We start from the raw sequence: 18,325 nt of genomic DNA on the forward strand, positions 1-18,325 counted from the left end.
CCATATGAGATAAGCTAAACTACTGGATAAATTTGCCTTAATGATCTGTGTTTATTCTTTCCTTTTCCTGTTTACTATGGCTGAAGCTTTGGGAATACCTAATGTGCCCTGGAGGGCAGAGGTGGGGGGAGTCAGGAGAAGTTTCTGAAGAAGTAGCTTCAGAACTGAGTCTTGAAGGAGGAACCTAGTGAAGAAGGGGTAAGGGGGCTGCAGGCAGAGGAGAGGAAGGGCAAAGTCTTCAAGGGGTGAGGGCAGGTGGTCTTCGGGGAGGTGAGAGTAACAGAGACTGGTAGGAGGATGGGAAGCAGGAGAGTGTGGGGAAAATGGGGCAGGGTCACCATGAATTTAATCTCAGCTTTTATCCTCATTGCCTTGGGAGGCCATGGCTGTCCTGTAAGTCCTACCTCTTTGTATGCTCTTTTGCCCTGTGGCTTTCTTGTCCTGTGACTCTGTCTAGTTGACTCCTTTCTTTATGGCAGGTTAGCATAAGGTCAATTTCTCCAGAGTAAAAAATAAAGAAATGCATCTAAACTTGGGGCATTTTTCATGCTTTAGGTTGGAATCTTTCCTCCCTCATCTCATCTTTCTTAGGCACTCTCTTGCAATAGTAGACTTAATTGAAACTAATACAGAAATAAATGCCTAGGCTACAAATCTGTCAAGGGCACAGGACTCTAACATCCTCAGGCTGCTGATTTTCAGTTGCATTCCTGAAACCAGCAGTCAAGAGTCATGGTGATGACATCCATGTGAGGGTCAGGAAAAGAGTTAACCCTGGGGAAAACTCTGCTTCTGGCCAAGGTGGAATAACATGGCTTGGATTTACCCTCTCACTTAAAACAATTGGTTTTACCTTTGAACTCCATGCTAACTTAATTATTCTATCCCAGCACTCAGAGTATATATGACTTAGACTCACAGTGATGAGCCCAATCATGAATTTTGGCCTGTATGACTGTTTATGGTTTATAGAGGGAGGTAATACCATAGAAAGAGCATTGGCTCACAAAGAGCGTTGGGTTCCTGGGAAAGAGGTAGTAGGGACAAGTAAACCAATATGTATTGAACGCCTACTACAGGCACACCTTGTTTTATTGCACTTTGTAGATACTGCACTTTTTATGAGACCCTCCACCAGCAAAAAGATTATCACTCGCTGAAGACTCAGATGATGGTTAGCATTTTTTAGCAATAAAGTATTTTTTAATTGAGGTATGTACATTTTTTTAGACATAATTCTATAGCACAAAATAGCCTGCAGTATAGTGTAAACATAACTTTTACAGGCACTGGAAACCAAAAAAAATATGTGTGACTCACTTTTTTGCAGTATCTACTTTATTGTGGTGGTCTGGAACCAAAGTGGCAATATCTCCGAGGTATGCCTGTGTGTGCCTAGCACTGTGAGGAGCGCTTTCCATACATTATCTCAGTCAGTCCTTACTGCAATCTTATGAGGAATAAATGATCATTTCTGACTAAGAAAACTGAGAGTCAAAGGACTTGTTTAAAGTCAAACAATCATAAAGGGTCACATAATCTTATTCCAAAGTATACACTTGTTTTTATTGCACTAAGATGAATGGTAGTGGTGGTTTTCTTTCTGATTTGTTCCAGACCAGTTTTAAAAAAGACACACGTAAAATAAAACATTAAATGCTCATTGAGGGTTAGGATCTTGTCTTATTCATCTTTGACTCCCTAGAGACTAGGTTGGAACTTGTCATCTAGTGGCTAGGAATGTTTGCTGGATGTTTGAGAAGATCGAGGAGAGAGGAAAAGAAAAGGAGGAAAAAAAGAGAGGGAGGAAGGAACAGAGAGAGAAAAGGAGAAAAGTAGGAAAGGAGAGGAGTGAAAAAGAATAAAAGGGCAAGACCCAAGCAAGAGAGGGGTACACAATTAACTAAAAAGCACAAACTATAAGAAGACCACTGTAACTGAGCACAAAGCTTAGGGAGGCACTTGTTGTTGGCTGGTGGAACTGAAATCAGATGTCTGACTTCATCCCTGAGTTCAATCCAGGATATCAAGATCTCTGGCCAAGATTGGGTAACCTGGATTGGATTTACCCTCTCACTTGAGACAACTGAAAAAAATAGACAAAATATATGAAATAATGGTTTTCAAGATATAAGACATCAGGCAATGAATGGTGGTCCCTGAGAGAAGAGAAACAAACCAGGTACAGTTGCCCCCAGCTTACTGCCTGGAGAGTTTCCAGGCCGTGGTGCAGAGAGGAGAAATCCAGGTACTGCCTAGAAGTCTTCCTGAGTTGAGGAGGTGGAGATGGGGATCCAGAGAGGCCAAGGCATCTAGAGTTTACAGGGTTGCGTACTAGGCAGGAGAGAGCTTCATGGACAGGGAGAGAGACATATCTGCATATCTCTAGTGAGCCCTCCATGAGTCTTCAGTTGTGATTGATCAGCATGTGTGGCTGAGGAAATTACCTGAGGATTTGAAAAGAGAAACTTGGGGCCGGCTCCATGGCTGAGTGGTTAAGTTCACGCGCTCCTCTGTGGCGGCCCAGGGTTTGGATCCTGGGCGCGGACATGGCACTGCTTGTCAGGCTATGTTGAGGCGGCGTCTCACATCCCACAACTAGAAGGACATGCAACTAAGATATACAACTGTGTACAGGAGCAGGGTTGGGGAGATAAAGCAGAAAAAAAAAAATGATTGGCAACAGTTGTTAGCCCAGGTGCCAATCTTTTAAAAAAAAAAAAAAGAAAAGAGAAACTCAAAAGAATTAGTACAAATAATCCCCAAGACTCATACAGGGCCCAGAACTGTTCCTTTTACCACCAGCCAGAGTGGAAAACCTCATAATTCACCGGGCATAATATATAGTATTCAGAGTATTTTGTCTTGTTTAATATGTCAGAACTAAGTGGGGAAAAATTAGCCCTAAACTAAAAGCTTTTTTGAACTAACAAGGCTGAAAATCAAGACATGAAAGGATTAAACTATCTTTAAGTAACTTAACTGCATACCAGAACAGAATTCAAGAATATTTATAAAAAAACAAAAATATCCAGCACTCCATATAGTAAAACTCATAATATCTGGCATCCACTCAACAATTACCAGCCATACAAAGAGACAGGAAAATATGAACATAATGAGAAGAGAAAAAGTCAGTCAATCAGAAATAGCAGGTGCAGAAATAGCACAGATGATAGAATTACTAGACAAGGGTATTTAAACAGTTATAACTGTATTCCACATGTTCAAAAAGCTAAGAGAAAGACTGAACATATTAAGTAAAGATATAGAATATATAAAAAGACCTACAATGTATGAGATGAAGAAATACACTAGATGGGATAACCAACAGATTGGACATCAAACTAAAAATTCCATGAACTTGAGGACAAAGCAATAGTAACTATTTAAAATGAAACAGAAAGAAAAAAGACTGAAAGAAAATAAACGTCAATTAACTTTGGGACAACTTCAAGTGGTAAAATATAAATGCAGTTGGGGGGGGTGAGGCAAGAGATATAGGAAGAGAAAATGGCTTCCAACTTTCTAAATTTGATAAAAATTCTAAACCCACAGATCCAAGACTCAGCAAACCCCAAGCAAAAGAAACATGAAGAAAATTACACCAAAGCACACCATAATCAAATTGCTCAAAACCAGTGATAAAGAGAAAATTCCAAAGCAGTCAGAACAAAAAGACACATTGTGTCCAAGGAAACAAAGATAAGGCTGACAGCTGATTTCTTGTCAGAAACAATGTAAGTCAGAAGACAATGGAGCAGGTGGAAATCTATCTACACAAAGGAACGAAGATGCTTGGAAGTAGCAACTACATGGATAAATATAAAAGATTTTCTTTTGCTTCTTATGGAAATATCTTTAAAAGATAGTTGACTGTTTAAGTTTTACTGGCTAGGACACTAGGTAAAGAATCATCTGCACTCGCAAGTTGGCCTCATTCAAAAGCCATGTTTTCATTACCACTTTTAAGATCAAAGATGGTTTGTATTTCTGTTGCTGAAAGTGTTCCAAAGTCTGAGGGCACAGATTGAGACAAAAAGTGATAGGCTCAGATGGAAGAAAATGAAAAGTTTGTATAAGACCAAAGAAATCTTCCCGCTGAGAGTATTTATTAACTTTACAGTTCTTCCTCTTAATAATTGAGTTTACACTGAAAGTGTCTATTTAAGAAAAATTATTTCAGTGACGATAAATTCAAATTTTCAAAAAATAATACACTAAAGTCAAAAGTATGCTTCCAGTAGCATTATTAGTCTATAAAGCTTGTATGCACTCAAATGACAACTTTGATGGCACAAAATGGAAGTGTCTCATAGAGTTTCTATGTTTTCCCGTAATCTGTATAAAATTGCAACATTCAAAAACTAACTGCAATGTTCTTTAAAATAAATGCTTTGCATTTAAAAAAAAGAGTATTAATAATTTTGCTTTACAACAGCATTCAAGTTTAGAAGACTTTATACCCTCACATCAATAAAGGGTTAAATTTTCAAAAAAAAAAGATAACTGAATATTTAAATTAAAAAATAATATATTGCGGGATTTAACATGTATAGAAGTAAAATGTAGGATAACAACAGTACAAGTGGAGAAAAGGAAGTATTCTGTTGTAAAGTCCTTGTACTTTAGTGAAGCAAAAGGATGGGGAAAGATATACTGTGATAACACTGATTTAAAACGAAGAGGTGGAGTGGCTGTGATAATAACAGATAAAGTAGATTTCAGAGGAAAAAGATATATTATCAGGGATAAAGAGTCATTTCATAATGATAAAATGGTTAATTCATCAAAAGAACAACATTTCCAAATATTTACCTAATAACAGAGTTTTAAAATACATGAAGATCAGACGATCAGAGGACTGTTTCCAGGGGCCATGGGTGGAATTGCCCCTGAACTGCACTGTGGCGTAGCACTCCTTCCCCTTCTCGGAGGCCACCATGAGAGACAACTCCTTGAACCTCACTGCTCAATTTCCTGTAAGGATGATGTTGAGAACTTTGTGCATTAACCAATATGTGATTGATCTTTTTGGAAAGGACCTAAAGAGTAAGTTCTCTCTGGCTCAGTGTCAGGAAATCCATGTGTTTTAAAACAACAGTAGCCAGCATTTCTTAAATACATACTTAAAGGAACCATCTTTAGTGCTGTATGTGTGTTATTTCATTTAATTCTCCCAAGTCCTGAGAAGTAGATGCCATCATTTCCCACATTTGATAGATGGGGTAGTTTTTCTCCTCCTTGGCGTGAGTCTTCTGATTTTGAGACTCCCTCATTACAAGAGCATAGAACTTCCTTGCCTATATTTTGCAAACTATACTCACTCTTGGCCCCAATTTTTCTTATTTTACCTTTACTTCATTGTTTTTATTCATATAAAGTTATTTTTATCTAGCTATACTGTATGCATCATCATAAGCTTCCCTAAATTCTTTTCAAATATTGAGTCAATATATAATATGAGTCAATACATAATAAGCAATGCTTTATTAGTCTGTTAAAAGAAGACACCAATTGAAAGACTAACTTTTTCTCCCATGAGTAGTTTTTATATTTACTAATGACTAAGGTTTGCAACAGCAGTTTGAAAGACATTTTTCTGACTTTACTCCTATGTCCTTGATAACTGCTGAGGACATAGGGCTAAAGTGGGCTTTTGGAAGGTGTGTCTGTCCCCTTGAAAGAGGCTGACATTTGATGGAAGTCCTGCCAGCCAGGGCCCAGGGGGCAGGGCACATTCACTGGCGGGGGGGGGGGGGGCGGTTCACTCAGATTGCCTGAATGGCAACTTCATCCAGAATCTGAGCGGTGCATGCAGATCATCAAACTATCACAACTATGATAAATCAAGGGCCATGTGAAAGGATCCAGGGTTCAAAGCTCCAGGGGAAGGATCTAAGTCCTGAGATGTAGGAAATGGTGGAATTTTTGGAAGACAAAGTCAGGCACAAGTCAGGAAAAATAACTTAAGGTGGGATAGGGGGAAAAAAGAGTCTAGGGCATGGGCTACGGTCCAAGCAAAGGTGCTAGAGCTTGTTTTTCATGACAAGTAGAGCTGCGTGATGGCTGGGGGTGTAGGGTTGGGGTGGTGTGTGGGGAATGTTTACTTCTTTAAAGTGCAGAGGTAGGCATAGAGCAAGGTGACCCTGACACACAGCTTCCTGGGCTGTGTTCACCATATTCAAGCCAATTCAAAACCTATTGGCCCTACTTTGAAAATATACCCATAATCTGTCTTCTCTTCCCTACCTCCATCACTATCACCATCGTCAAGACTCATTGTCCGTTGTCCAAGGCAAATGTCCTTAGGGATGGGTCCCTCTGCCTTAAACTCCCTGGGTTATGCACACAGGATATTCTAGGTGCATAACACATGTTCACTCAAGGTGAACACCAAGTTGCAGACCTTGTGTCTGATAGCCAATGATGCACTAATGACCTTGGGAAATGCATGTCTAATAGGAAGGGTGGTAGTTAAATTAAGATAGTTAAGCTCCTAGTCTAAGAGCACTAAGTCTTGAGAGGAATGCAGCTGGGGTTGAGAGAGAGCAAGAAAAACTAACAATTATGCTTAGAGAACTGCATAGGAGCATCCAAACTTACAGACTCTAGAACTGTGTTGTCCAATTTGGTAATCACCAGCTACGTATGACTACTTAAATCAAATAAAATTAAATGCAATTATAAATTCAGTCCCTCAGTCACACTAGTCACATTTCAAGTCTTCTGTTGGCTAGTGGCTACCATATTGGACAGCACAGATATAGAGCGTTTCTATCATAGTAGAAAGAGCTCTTGGACATCGCAGATCTAGAATCAAGAGACAAGGTCAAAACTGTATTTCCTGGCAAGGGCTTGATCTATGGAATGGAAAATGCCAGTCGGCAGGGATGTCTAGGTAATGGTCATATAGGTTCCAGAATCAAGACTAAGAGGAGTATGAACTGACTCATATGGTGAGTAGCAGGCAAACCAGAATCAGTTCTGCCCTTGATAGGGGCATGCCACTGCTCTAATCACCAAGTCTAGGGCCTTGAAATGTGAGCCAGAAACCAGGGGAGCTAGTTGGTCACCTGAGGGGCTCCAATTTCACTCAGGCCTCTGGGAAAACAGATACCAGACTTAGGAGTAGGAGATTCCTTTTAAGAAATGGGGAAGACAGCATCACTGGTTTGGGCCCACTGGGAGCTGGTCATCTTTATGGGGCTAGAACAAGAGACACCAACATGGTGTTTCCCAATCTGTTAAGGTACTTCCCTCTTAATCTCTACAAGGCCTCTCATTATTTGGGGCTAGATATTTACTATCACCTCACACATTATTTCCCCACAGATCCAATATTGGGATTCTGCTAGGACACACAAGATCCCACGTGGTTTGTTGATGCTCTATTGAGTTCCTCTTCCAGCTCCTCTTCATGCATTAACAATGTCCTGGCCTCAGCGACACTGGGAGGTAGGCATCCTCACTTCGCCGATGGGGAACGTGAAATTCAAAAGTGTGAGTGACTGACCCGAGGCCACAGAGTAGGACATGGTTGGAGCTGGGATTCATACTCTGACTGTGATTCCAAGTCCAGTCTTCATTCCATTAGATGGTAATTTCCCTCTGCTATAGACTGAATGTTTGTATCCCCCCCCCCCAATTCATATATTGAAACCTAATCCCCAATGCATTGGTATTTGGAGGTAGGGCCTTTGGGTGGGAATTAGTGACCTTATAAAAGAGCCCCCAGAGAGCTCCACTCCACCATGTTAGGACACACAAGAAGACAGCCCTGTGAACCAGGAAGCGAGCTATCACCTGACACTAAATCTGCTGGTGCTTTGATCTTGGACTTCCAGCCTCCAGAACTGTGAGAAATAAATGTCTGCTGTTTATAAGCCACTCGGTCTGTGGTATCTTGTTAGAGCAGCCCCAACAGAGTAAGATACCCTCCGTGGTAAGTTCAAGGATCTGAGGGTTGATCAAGGAAGAGACAGGACCAGGAGATGCAGTAACACAACACGTTTTATTGGGTGGCACTTGGACAGGATTGCATGAGAGAGGAAGTTTCTCCCAGCAGGAGACCTTGCAGAGACTGATGGAGGTCACCACAGTGAAGAACAATAGAGCAAGGCACCTGCCAGGGGAGAGGAGAATGAGATAGGGGCCGTATGTGTCTAGCAGATGTTGCTCCCCAGCAAGGTGGGTAGTCTGTGGGTTAGAGAACTTGGAAACGCAGGAGTGGTTTGGGATCTTCAATGGCTACAAGGCTTATCTTACCTGTGGTTGGAATATGTTGGGTGCAGTTTTGTGGGATATGCAGAGTAGGTAGGCACTAAATGCCTAAAGATATGTTTATTTGGACTATATTTAAAGCAATTGGATGCGTAAGAACTTGAATTTGGTGCCTGTGAGCTTTGGGCTACCAGTTTTAGCCTGATTCAAAGAAGTAAACAGCATGAGGGCAATTTTAGGACAATATATGGGAGCTTTCTCTGGCCCATTTATATAACACCTTCCAAGACAGTATGATCACTATTTGTGGTTCAACTTCTGTATCTGTCATCTTTTAAACACAGGAGATTTCATTTTAGTTACTCTTCTTTCTTTTTATGAGCAATTCTCCTAGTGGGGATGGGCTTCCCTTTACCCCTTCAAGAACATTCTAATATAATAAAGAATAAGAATACACTAAAATATCTTCCTGGAACTTTGCCAGCAACTCCTATAGAGCATATCTCACTTTCTAGTTTGAATTACGAATAATTTTCCTACAGCTCTTATTTCTGCTTCTGGACTTAAGGACAGATACCATGTCTTTCTCATCTCTGATTTCCCACAGGGCCCGGCATCAATGTTATTTGAAGTAGTGGAAAGAGGGAAGCTGCTGACTGCCTGCTGGCATCCAAGACCTCCCTTGTATACCTGTGTAGGTGGGTGGGCAAGACCACCTATAAAGCCCTCATGTACTCATAGAGCTAAATGAAAAAGAACAATCCACTTCGTTCTTGTTCAGAGGGACTTGTTCAGAGGATGTTCTAAATGGAACATTCCTTGGTGCCTTTGTTGTTTCTGGCTGTCACAGTGGTTGAGGGTTGACTACTGGATACAGCTGAAGGATTCAGTGTGGTAATTCATGTGGTCTCAATAACCTGCCCATGAGCAAGTGGTAGGTCCACGTATTTCGATAATTTTCAGTACCCTCCCCCCATCCAGACTCACTTTGCAACCTTTCATGTATGAGTTGTGTGTCACTTAGACTTGCTTTCAATAGAAAGATCTATGGCTTTGTTGGCCATTCAACATCTGACATATGCTGGGCACGTAAAACACTGGGGCCCACGCTACCTCATTTTAACTCTGGGAGGTACATTATTATGCCCTTTGTTTTAAGGAGAGACTGATGCTGTTTGCAGATGACATGATTTTATATATAGAAAACTCCAAAGAATCCATCCAAAAACTAGTAGAAACAATGAACAACTACAGCAAAGTTGCAGGGTACAGAATCAACTTACAAAAATCAGTTGCATTTCTATACTCTAATAATGAACCAACAGAAAGAGAACTCAAGAATACAATCCCATTTACAACTGCAACAAAAAAGAAATAGAATAGCTAGGAATAGATTTAACCAAGGAGGTGAAAGACCCGCACAATGAAAACTATAAGACATTACTGAAAGAAATTGATGATGACATAAAGAAATGAAAATATATTCCATGCACAAGGATTGGAAGAATATATGTAGTTAAAATGTCCATACTACCCAAAGCAATCTACAGGTTCAGTGCAATCCCAATCAGAATCCCAATGACATTCTTCATGGAAATAGAACAAATAATCCTAAAATTCATATGGGGCAACAAAAGACCCTGAATAGCTAAAGAAATCCTGAGAAAAAAGAACAAAGCTGGAGGCATCACAATCCCTGACTTCAAAATATACTACAAAGCTACAGTAATCAAAACAGCATGGTACTGGCACAAACACACCCACACAGATCAATGGAACGGAATTGAAATCCCAGAAATAAAACCACACATCTACAGACAGCTAATCTTTGACAAAGGAGCTCAGAATATACAATGGAGAAAGGAAAGCCTCCTCAATAAATGGTGTTGGGAAAACTGGACAGCCACATGCAAAAGAATGAAAGTAGACCATTATCTTTCGCCATACACAAAAATTAAAGTGGATCAAAGACTTGACGGTAAGACATGAAACTGTAAAACTCCTAGAAGAAAATATAGGCAGTAGACTCTTTGACATTGGTCTTAGAAGGATCTTTTCAAATACCCTGTCTACTCGTGCAAGGGAAACAAAAGAAAAAATTAACAAGTGGGACCTTATCAGATTAAAGAGCTTCTGCAAGGCAAAGGAAACCAGGAACAAAATGAAAAAGCAACCCACTAACTGGGAGAAAATATTTGCAAGTCATATATCTCACAAGGGGTTAATCTCAAAAATATATAAAGAACTCACAGAACTCAACAAGAAAAATATAAATGACCCAATCAAAAAATGGGCAAAGAATATGAACAGACATTTTCCCAAAGAAGACATACAGATGGTCAATAGGCACATGAAAAGATGTTCAACATCACTAATCATCAGGGAAACACAAATCAAAATTACGCTAAGATATCAGCTTACACCCATTAGAATGGCTATAATCACCAAGACAAAAAATAACAAATGTTGGAGAGGATGTGGAAAAAAGGGAACCCTCATATACTGCTGGGGGGAATGCAAACTGGTACAGCCACTATGGAAAACAGTGTGGAGATTTCTCAAAAAATTAAAACCAAAAATACTGTATGACCTAGCAATCCCACTACTGGTATTTATCCAAAGAACTTGAAATCAATAATTCAAAGAGATGTATGCACCCCCATGTTCATTATAGCATTATTCGCTAAAGCCAAGAAGTGGAAGCAACCCAATTTCCCATTGACTGATGAATGGATAAAGAAGATGTGGTATATATATATGTATATATATATATACACCATGGAATACTACTCAGCCATAGAAAAATCATCCCATTCTCAACAACGTGGGTAGACCTTAAGGGTATCATGTTAAGTGAAATAAGCCAGATAGAGAAAGACAAACACCATGTGATTTCACTCATATGTGGAAGATAAACAAACACAAGGATAAAGAGAACAGGTTAATGGTTACTGGGGGGAAGAGGGTTGCGGGGGTGGTCATAAGGGGTAAAGGGGCCCATTTATATGGTGAATGACAAATAATAATGTACAACCAAAATTGCACAATGTTATAAACTATTATGACCTCAATAAAATAAAAAACAATAAAATTTAAAAAAAGAAGAGGAGATTGAGTTCAGATGGCTACTGAGTGGTAGAACAGGGACACAGATCCAGAGTTCTTGACTTTAAATTTCATATTCTAGTTGTGGCTATTTCGTTTTTAAAGTGCTCTATGTCCAGGGAATGAAGTCTGCTTGCATTTGTCCCAAGAGCAGATAAGGAATTATTACCTCTGTTCTACAGGTGAGCATCCTGAGGCTGAGCGAGGCAGGCCCAGTGATGTGCCCAAGGTCAAGAAGTAGAATGTAGCACATCCAAGATGAGAACTTCTGTCTTTCTGAACCCAATTCCTATTCTTGCTCCACTCCACCACTTAAGTGTGAATAAACCCTTTAACAAAAGATGGTCTTTCGAAGAAAGCATTTTAAGAAATCAGGGGCCTCTTGGAAGAAGCCAACACTGTTCAATGGTGACTTTCAGTTTTACGCACTGCTCCATGATATGTTGCTCCCCTGGCCCAGCCTTCAGTGACTTCCTCAGAGACACCTCACTTCTGCTCCATCGGTGGCCCCAAAGGCAATGCATTGGCTCTAGAATGTCACCCCTGGGGCTCTGGGGTAGGGGTTGCCAGGATCCTGGTGTCCCCTGGTTGGTGCCCTGGGGAATATAGTTCTGTTTCTGCCTCCAAGGAACAGAGAGACCTGGAGAACTCTTTTTACCTGGTTGCTGTCATTTTTCTTGCCCGTAAATCCAGGGGCCTGGCCAGATGATCTTGAAGCTTTTCTCCTGCTTGGAGACAATCTGTAATAGTATTTACCAGCACCTCCGCCAGCACAGTATAACCACTCTTTGCATATCAAACTGCCATTTGCCTTTATTATCTGACTTCTTTCTGTGATCTCAATATCAGCTATTTCTTTAAGAGCAGCAGTAAAATCTCTGTGCGTGGCACTGTGTCAGTGAGCCCCGATGATGAGAGACTTATATTTTAAGCCAATTGCCCATCCCATTAAAAGAAAATGGTGTTGGGTATCCCCACATAAAATACTGATGAATCGGATTAACTGTCCAAAAGTGCTTCACAAACTCACTCCAGTGTAATCACCAAGCCGAGAGTGGAACTGCTGTAGCATTTACAAAGCGGGAGCTGACACCAGGCGTGTTTGAACACCACGAGATATGGTATCACCGGGGACAGAGTGAGTTTCGTTAATAATGAATGGCATATCCCATAAAATACCATTACACAGTGTTCAGGGCCCAAGAATGATGACATAATTATTAGGAGACTGGGAGATTAAGATATAATTTAAAAAAACATGACAGGGGAGGGTGTAATTGGGGAGACAAAATACACAGGAAGTTTGTAATTTACATGTCAAAATACCTTTTTCATGTTTTGATTGGATTAGACGCTGCCTTTCCACTCCATTTATCCTGGCTTCAATTAGACGCAGCCAAAATGACATCTCACGTTCATATTCTTGACACACGCTGCTCATGGGCACTTTCTAATTCTAACCGACAGGAGGGGGAAAGGGAAACTCGGTTTTGCCTCCGTCATGCACTTTTTACTTAACCTCTAATTTGTTTCTGAATGAGCCTGTCACTGTGGTTCAAGGGCTCCCTGCGTGGGCTGCCGTCACCCCGCCGCGCCGCCTGGGTCTGGTGGAAGCTCCCGTCATAAGTTGAAGTGCTCCCACCCTCGCAGGCTTGTGGGGTGACCCTAAAACTGAGCAGGGGTGGAAGAAAAAGGAGAACTGTGGATTCCTTGGGTGAAGACACACGTTGAGGAGCCGTGGTGACATTATCAGCCTCATTTTTTTCCACCGCATCAAGCACAATCTCTCCACCCAGAGGACATGGGGTGGCAAACACCTCCTCATTGTCCTTTGTTCCTTTCTTACCTGGCTTTTACCTGGAGCCATCCTGCATGCGTTCAGTGGGGGTACATCCTAAGGTTTTGTTTTGTCTTAGCTCTCTGCTACCTCCTCTCAGAGACCCGACAGTCCAGGGCCCACCTGAAAACCATCAGTGAAATGTTTAGGTTCACTGTTTCACTTCTGAGAGTCACACATCTATCATTCTGAGGGCATGAGGTACCCAGCTGGCAATTATAATTACCCGCGAGATGAAAGCTGTTATTATATCCCCATCTATTTGATGGAAGGGCCTATGCTCTGCTTTTATTATCTTGATGTTTTCTTTACGTTGGATGCAAGGATGCTACTGCGTCCCGATACAATTCAGTATACACTGGCAAAAAGTGGCCTATTGAGACTTGGTCTATCGTGGGTGATTGGTGAACACAGCCTACTGACACTCCCCATCAAGTGTTTGGCTGCAGCTTTTAAGAGTGAGACTTGGCTAAAATAAACGACAGGCCACATAAATGCCATGTGGGAGAAGGGAGCTGTCCTTCCTCACCAGCTGCTCCCTCGGTTCCTATTACCTCTCCGGCTTACTGAGCCTCCATCACCAGTTTTAAATTGGACATTATTTATTTGGTTCATTGAGTAGTTGATTTGAGAAAACTCTTAAGATGATCAAAATAAACAGACCTTATAATGGGGAGGTGGTGCGGTATGCTGGCAAGGCAGCAGAGTGCAGAGGTTCAGACAGCCCTGTTTCTCTCCTCTACTGCCATTTGTGCTACACTGGACTAGATACATCCACCCCACGCCTCAGTTTCCTCATCTGTAAGCTGGAGATAATAGAGTACCTACCTCACACTGTTTAGATGAGGACTAATTGAAATAAAGCATGTTAAATGCCTCTCAGGGAGCTTGATAGAAATTAGCTGTTACTTATTATTTGGTTTTCAGCCACATTCTCCGCCTGTTCCTGGTTGGCTGTTGCTCTGAACCTCCCATGGTTTCAATATTTTGTTTTTTTGGACTGGCACCTGAGCTAACATCTGTTGCCAATCCGCTTTTTTTTTTCTTGTTCTCCCCAAAGCCCCTGGGTACATAGTTGTATAGTCTAGTGGTAGGTCCTTCTGGTTGTGCTATGTGGGATGCCACCTCAGCATGGCCTGATAAACAGTGCCACATCTGCGCCCAGGATCCAAGCCAGTGAAACCCAGGGCTGCCAAAGCAGAGTGCGTGAACTTAACCTCTCGGCCACGGGGCTGGCCCCTGGTTTCAACCTTTTTACGGCTTCTGGTCCTGCCAGGAGAGCAAGTCAGTAACTACGTCAACGTGATAGTATAAGTAGATTCCCAGGAAATATGGCATCTATTGAGAAAATTGTAGCAATATTGCATTAAACCAGGCTTGGGAAACTTCTGGAATTCCTGTGCCTGGTTGAGGAGGAGCAGGGTTTGCAATACTTGGGATGTATTTATACCCAGGTGCCCCCAGAGAGTTCACACAACTCCTATGGCTGGTAGGAGAAAAGAGAGGTAACCTGAAAACGTGGTCCTGAAGGCCAGCCTTCTACCCCTCAGACTGTGAGCCAGTCCTGAGCCCCCCTACCACTCTGGCTCCCTGCCCTAGAGCCTATGGAAAAGGGCCCAGTGCTTCAGCTTGATGAGATCTCTGAGATGGTATAATACTCTTGGTGGGTCCTTGTGTACAAAGATGAAAGAGCCAGTCTGAACCACCAGGCAGGGTACGAACAGAACGGGCTTTGCCTTTTCTGGAAGTCTGTATATTGTTTAATTAGTCAAGAGCAAGGAATCTGTTTCTGGAATTTTTGCTGAAATTAAACTACTAACCATTCTGTGCCAGGTCATCAACATAGTAGCTCGTATTAGTAAAATCCAGTACAAAGCACCTGAATACACTTATCCCATTGGATTCCCACAACAAAGCTGTCAGGAAGGTGACATGGAGATTGTTATCCCTTCTTAGAGGTGGGGGGATCGAGGCTCAGGAGGGATGGTTGTCTTTTTGAAGCCATATGACTAAGAAGTGGAGAGGCAGCCTAAGATTCCTGATTCCAAATTCAGTAGTCTTTCCGTGAAATCACTTGCCTGGCCACCTAAGTCACCAGGCTTTTTCTGCTTCCCCAATGTCCCTCCTAGGCACCAGAGATTTCCTTAAAACTGGGCCATCAAGCTCCAAATTTGGCCCAAAGTAAAAAGTCCACTGAAGCCTGAATGCGTGCTTTGAGTGGGGTGTGATTCTCTTTGAAAACTGAACACAGGTTTAAGACCAACCAATGGGTTGTCTAATTGTGTGGGTATTTACTTTTTTTTTTTTAACAAAATAGGTCATCCTACTGTTATCTATTGTTTACTTTAATAGAGTTCAAAATCTTCACCTAGGTGGGGAGTGTGTTAATTTTGAAAAAATTTGAATATAGTGAGCACTGAGAGCCATTTGGTTTATTGTATCAGAAATTGAATGACAGAAAGAAGTCAGTTAAGGAAATACTGCCTCAGAATTGAGGAACCATCCTCTCATTCTCTCTTAGACTCTCATTTCTTCAGAGTGACTTACTTAAATCTACTCACCTGATATTATAGATGGCATTGGAGACAAAGCTCTCGGCTGCTTGTAGAAGCATTCTCATCCTGGGTTTGAAAACCACTCCAGGCTCAGAAGTGGAATCCACATGCTGCTCCTACTAGTCCCTTCACTGAGGCTCTGGGTTTGTGCCACTAGTTTGCATGATTCTGAAGTGCTGTAGTCAGAACTGGAACTCAGATACTAAGCCCCAGAGTCAGAGCCTGTCTCCTCTATTCTTCGGCCTCCAGTATAAAATTTTCTACAATGGCTGCATGGTAAGTCACTTGAGCAGATGTGGTAAAAGGGGCTGGAGAAAGACAGGAAGAAGGGAAGGTTATTAGTCCTGGTTCCCCAAAGAAACAGAAGCAACAGGAGATCTTTCTATTTACCTACCTATCTACCCATCCTTCCATCCAGCCATCTCTCTCTCTCCCTCTCTTTTGGGAAGAGTTGATGTTGCAGTCTTGACTCTGAAATCTGCAGGCTGGAAACTCAGGCAGGGTTTCCCTGTTGCAGTCTTGAGGCAGAATTGCTTCTTACTCAGGAAACCTCAGTCTTTGCTCTTAAGGCCTTTGACTGTTTGGATGAGGCCCACCCACATTATGGAGGATAATCTGATTTAAATGCTAATCATATCTAAAAAATAACGTCACAGCAACATTTAGACTGGCCTTTGATCAAACAACTGGGCCACAGCCTAGCCAACTTGACACGTGAAATTAACCATCGCAGGGCAATTCCCAAATTGGTCTGTGAAGGACCTCGGCAATTCTTCTACCACCCAACTAATTCTTTTCTCCCTTTGGCACAGGAGAAAACAGAAAGAAAACACAAACTAAGAAGAATGGAGGTTAGACTGGATTAAAGTTGTTCACGGAAGAGCTGCAGCCCTTTCCACCTCTCTTCCTTCAGTTTGAAGCCCAATCACTGGAAAAATACATCAACAACTGCTGGCAGCTGCCGACTCACGCCCTGCCCAAATTGCAATTCATGTCTTCAAACTGTCTTTGTTTACACCACAGAAATTCAATTAGAGCAGGTAATACACATGAGCAGCATTCCCAATGGACCCACAGTCATCAATGATTTCCTGTCTGTTCCATGTTAAGTTTGGCTCAAAATTTTGGACCAAATATCACACAACTACAATGACTTGGGGTGGCTCGTCAATGATGGCAGAGGTGTGTGGCAAGGCTTGTTTTCTAGAATCAGGATGACTGCCGGCTGCCAGTCTGGTAGAATGCACTGCAGGGATATTTGCTTAGATTATTTTGTTTTAAAATTATTAACATAAATACATTTCAGAGAGCCACGAACCAAACATTAAACTCACTTCTATCACTTTAAATTCTATTTCTGACTTTATTCAATTTACTAAAACCTGGGGTGCCCGACTGCTTGGTCCCCAATCCTGTCTCTTTTTTATCTACATTCTCTCCCTACAGGATCTTATTCAATCCCATTGTTTAAATATCATCTCTGTGCTGATGACTCATGCCTTCATGTCTCCAGGTGTGCCATCTCCTGGGAGCTCCAAACTCTCATCTGCCTGCTTGACATCTCCGTTGGGTCTACATTTATAGTCATCTTAGAAAAAATGGCCCAAACAGATCTCTCTCTTTTTTTAAGCTTTGTTGATGTATAATTGACAAATAAAATTGTAAGATATTTAAAATGTACAATGTGACGATTTGATATATGAATACATAGAGAAAGAATTCCCTCGTCAAGTTAATTAACAGATCCATCACCTTAAATATTTACCTTTTTGTGTCTGTTTGTCTGTGTGAAAACATTCAAGTTCTACTCTCTCAGCAAATTTCAATTATACAATACAGGGTTGTCGCCTATAGTCACCATGTTATACATTAGGTCCTCAGACCTTATTCATCTTATAACTGAAAGTTTGTACCCTTTTACCAACTTCTCCCTATTTCCCCTCCTCCCCAGCCCCTGGGAACCACCATTCTGCTCTGTTTCTATGAGTTTGACATTTTATGTTAGATTGCACATGTAAGTGATACCCTGCAGTATTTATCTTCATTTCTTTGGCTTATTTCATTTGGCACAGTGCCCTCTACTTTCATCCATGTTGTTGTGTACATGACAGGATTTCCTTCTTTTTGTAAGGCTGAATAATATTCCATTGTGTATAATTGTGTGTGTGTTTTATATATATATATATATATATATATATACCATATTTTCTCGATCCATTCATCTGTTGACAGACACTTTTGTTGTTTCATACCTTGAGTACCAAACAGAACTGTTTTCTCCTCCCCTCCACCTGTTTCTCCTCTGTCAGGTTGTACTGTGGGAGAAGGTCAAGGCCGACTCACTTTTCACTCTCACATTTCTGTGTTAGCTGAGTTTTATTAAATGAGTAAATATTCCTGAAGTACTTTTGTATTGGGAAAAATATTCTGACATGCAATATTAGCCAGGTTGCAGATCTCTTATATATGTATTCTCAGGGACTTGAAATTCCCCCAATTTGGGAAAATTTGCATTATAAATATTGTCTTGAGTTGATCTCATTTGTCAGTTACTGCTACCTTTTACTTTTAGTTGTAATTTGCTGTTAATTGTTTGGCTCTATCA

The 18,325-nt window shown here is 41.3% G+C and overlaps 1 long non-coding RNA gene across 1 annotated transcript in view; it reads left to right on the forward strand.

The window, feature by feature from the left end:
- Positions 1-17,339, forward strand: part of LOC124231771 (uncharacterized) — a 36,671-nt gene extending 19,332 nt beyond the window's left edge. The window contains exon 3 of the long non-coding RNA XR_006886678.1: positions 16,533-17,339. This is a non-coding gene — a long non-coding RNA (uncharacterized LOC124231771). The remainder of the gene's footprint in view (positions 1-16,532) is intronic.
- The last annotated feature ends 986 nt before the right edge of the window (positions 17,340-18,325 follow it).

The sequence above is a fragment of the Equus quagga genome, chromosome 2 (assembly GCF_021613505.1).
Source record: "Equus quagga isolate Etosha38 chromosome 2, UCLA_HA_Equagga_1.0, whole genome shotgun sequence".
Lineage (NCBI taxonomy): Eukaryota > Metazoa > Chordata > Mammalia > Perissodactyla > Equidae > Equus > Equus quagga.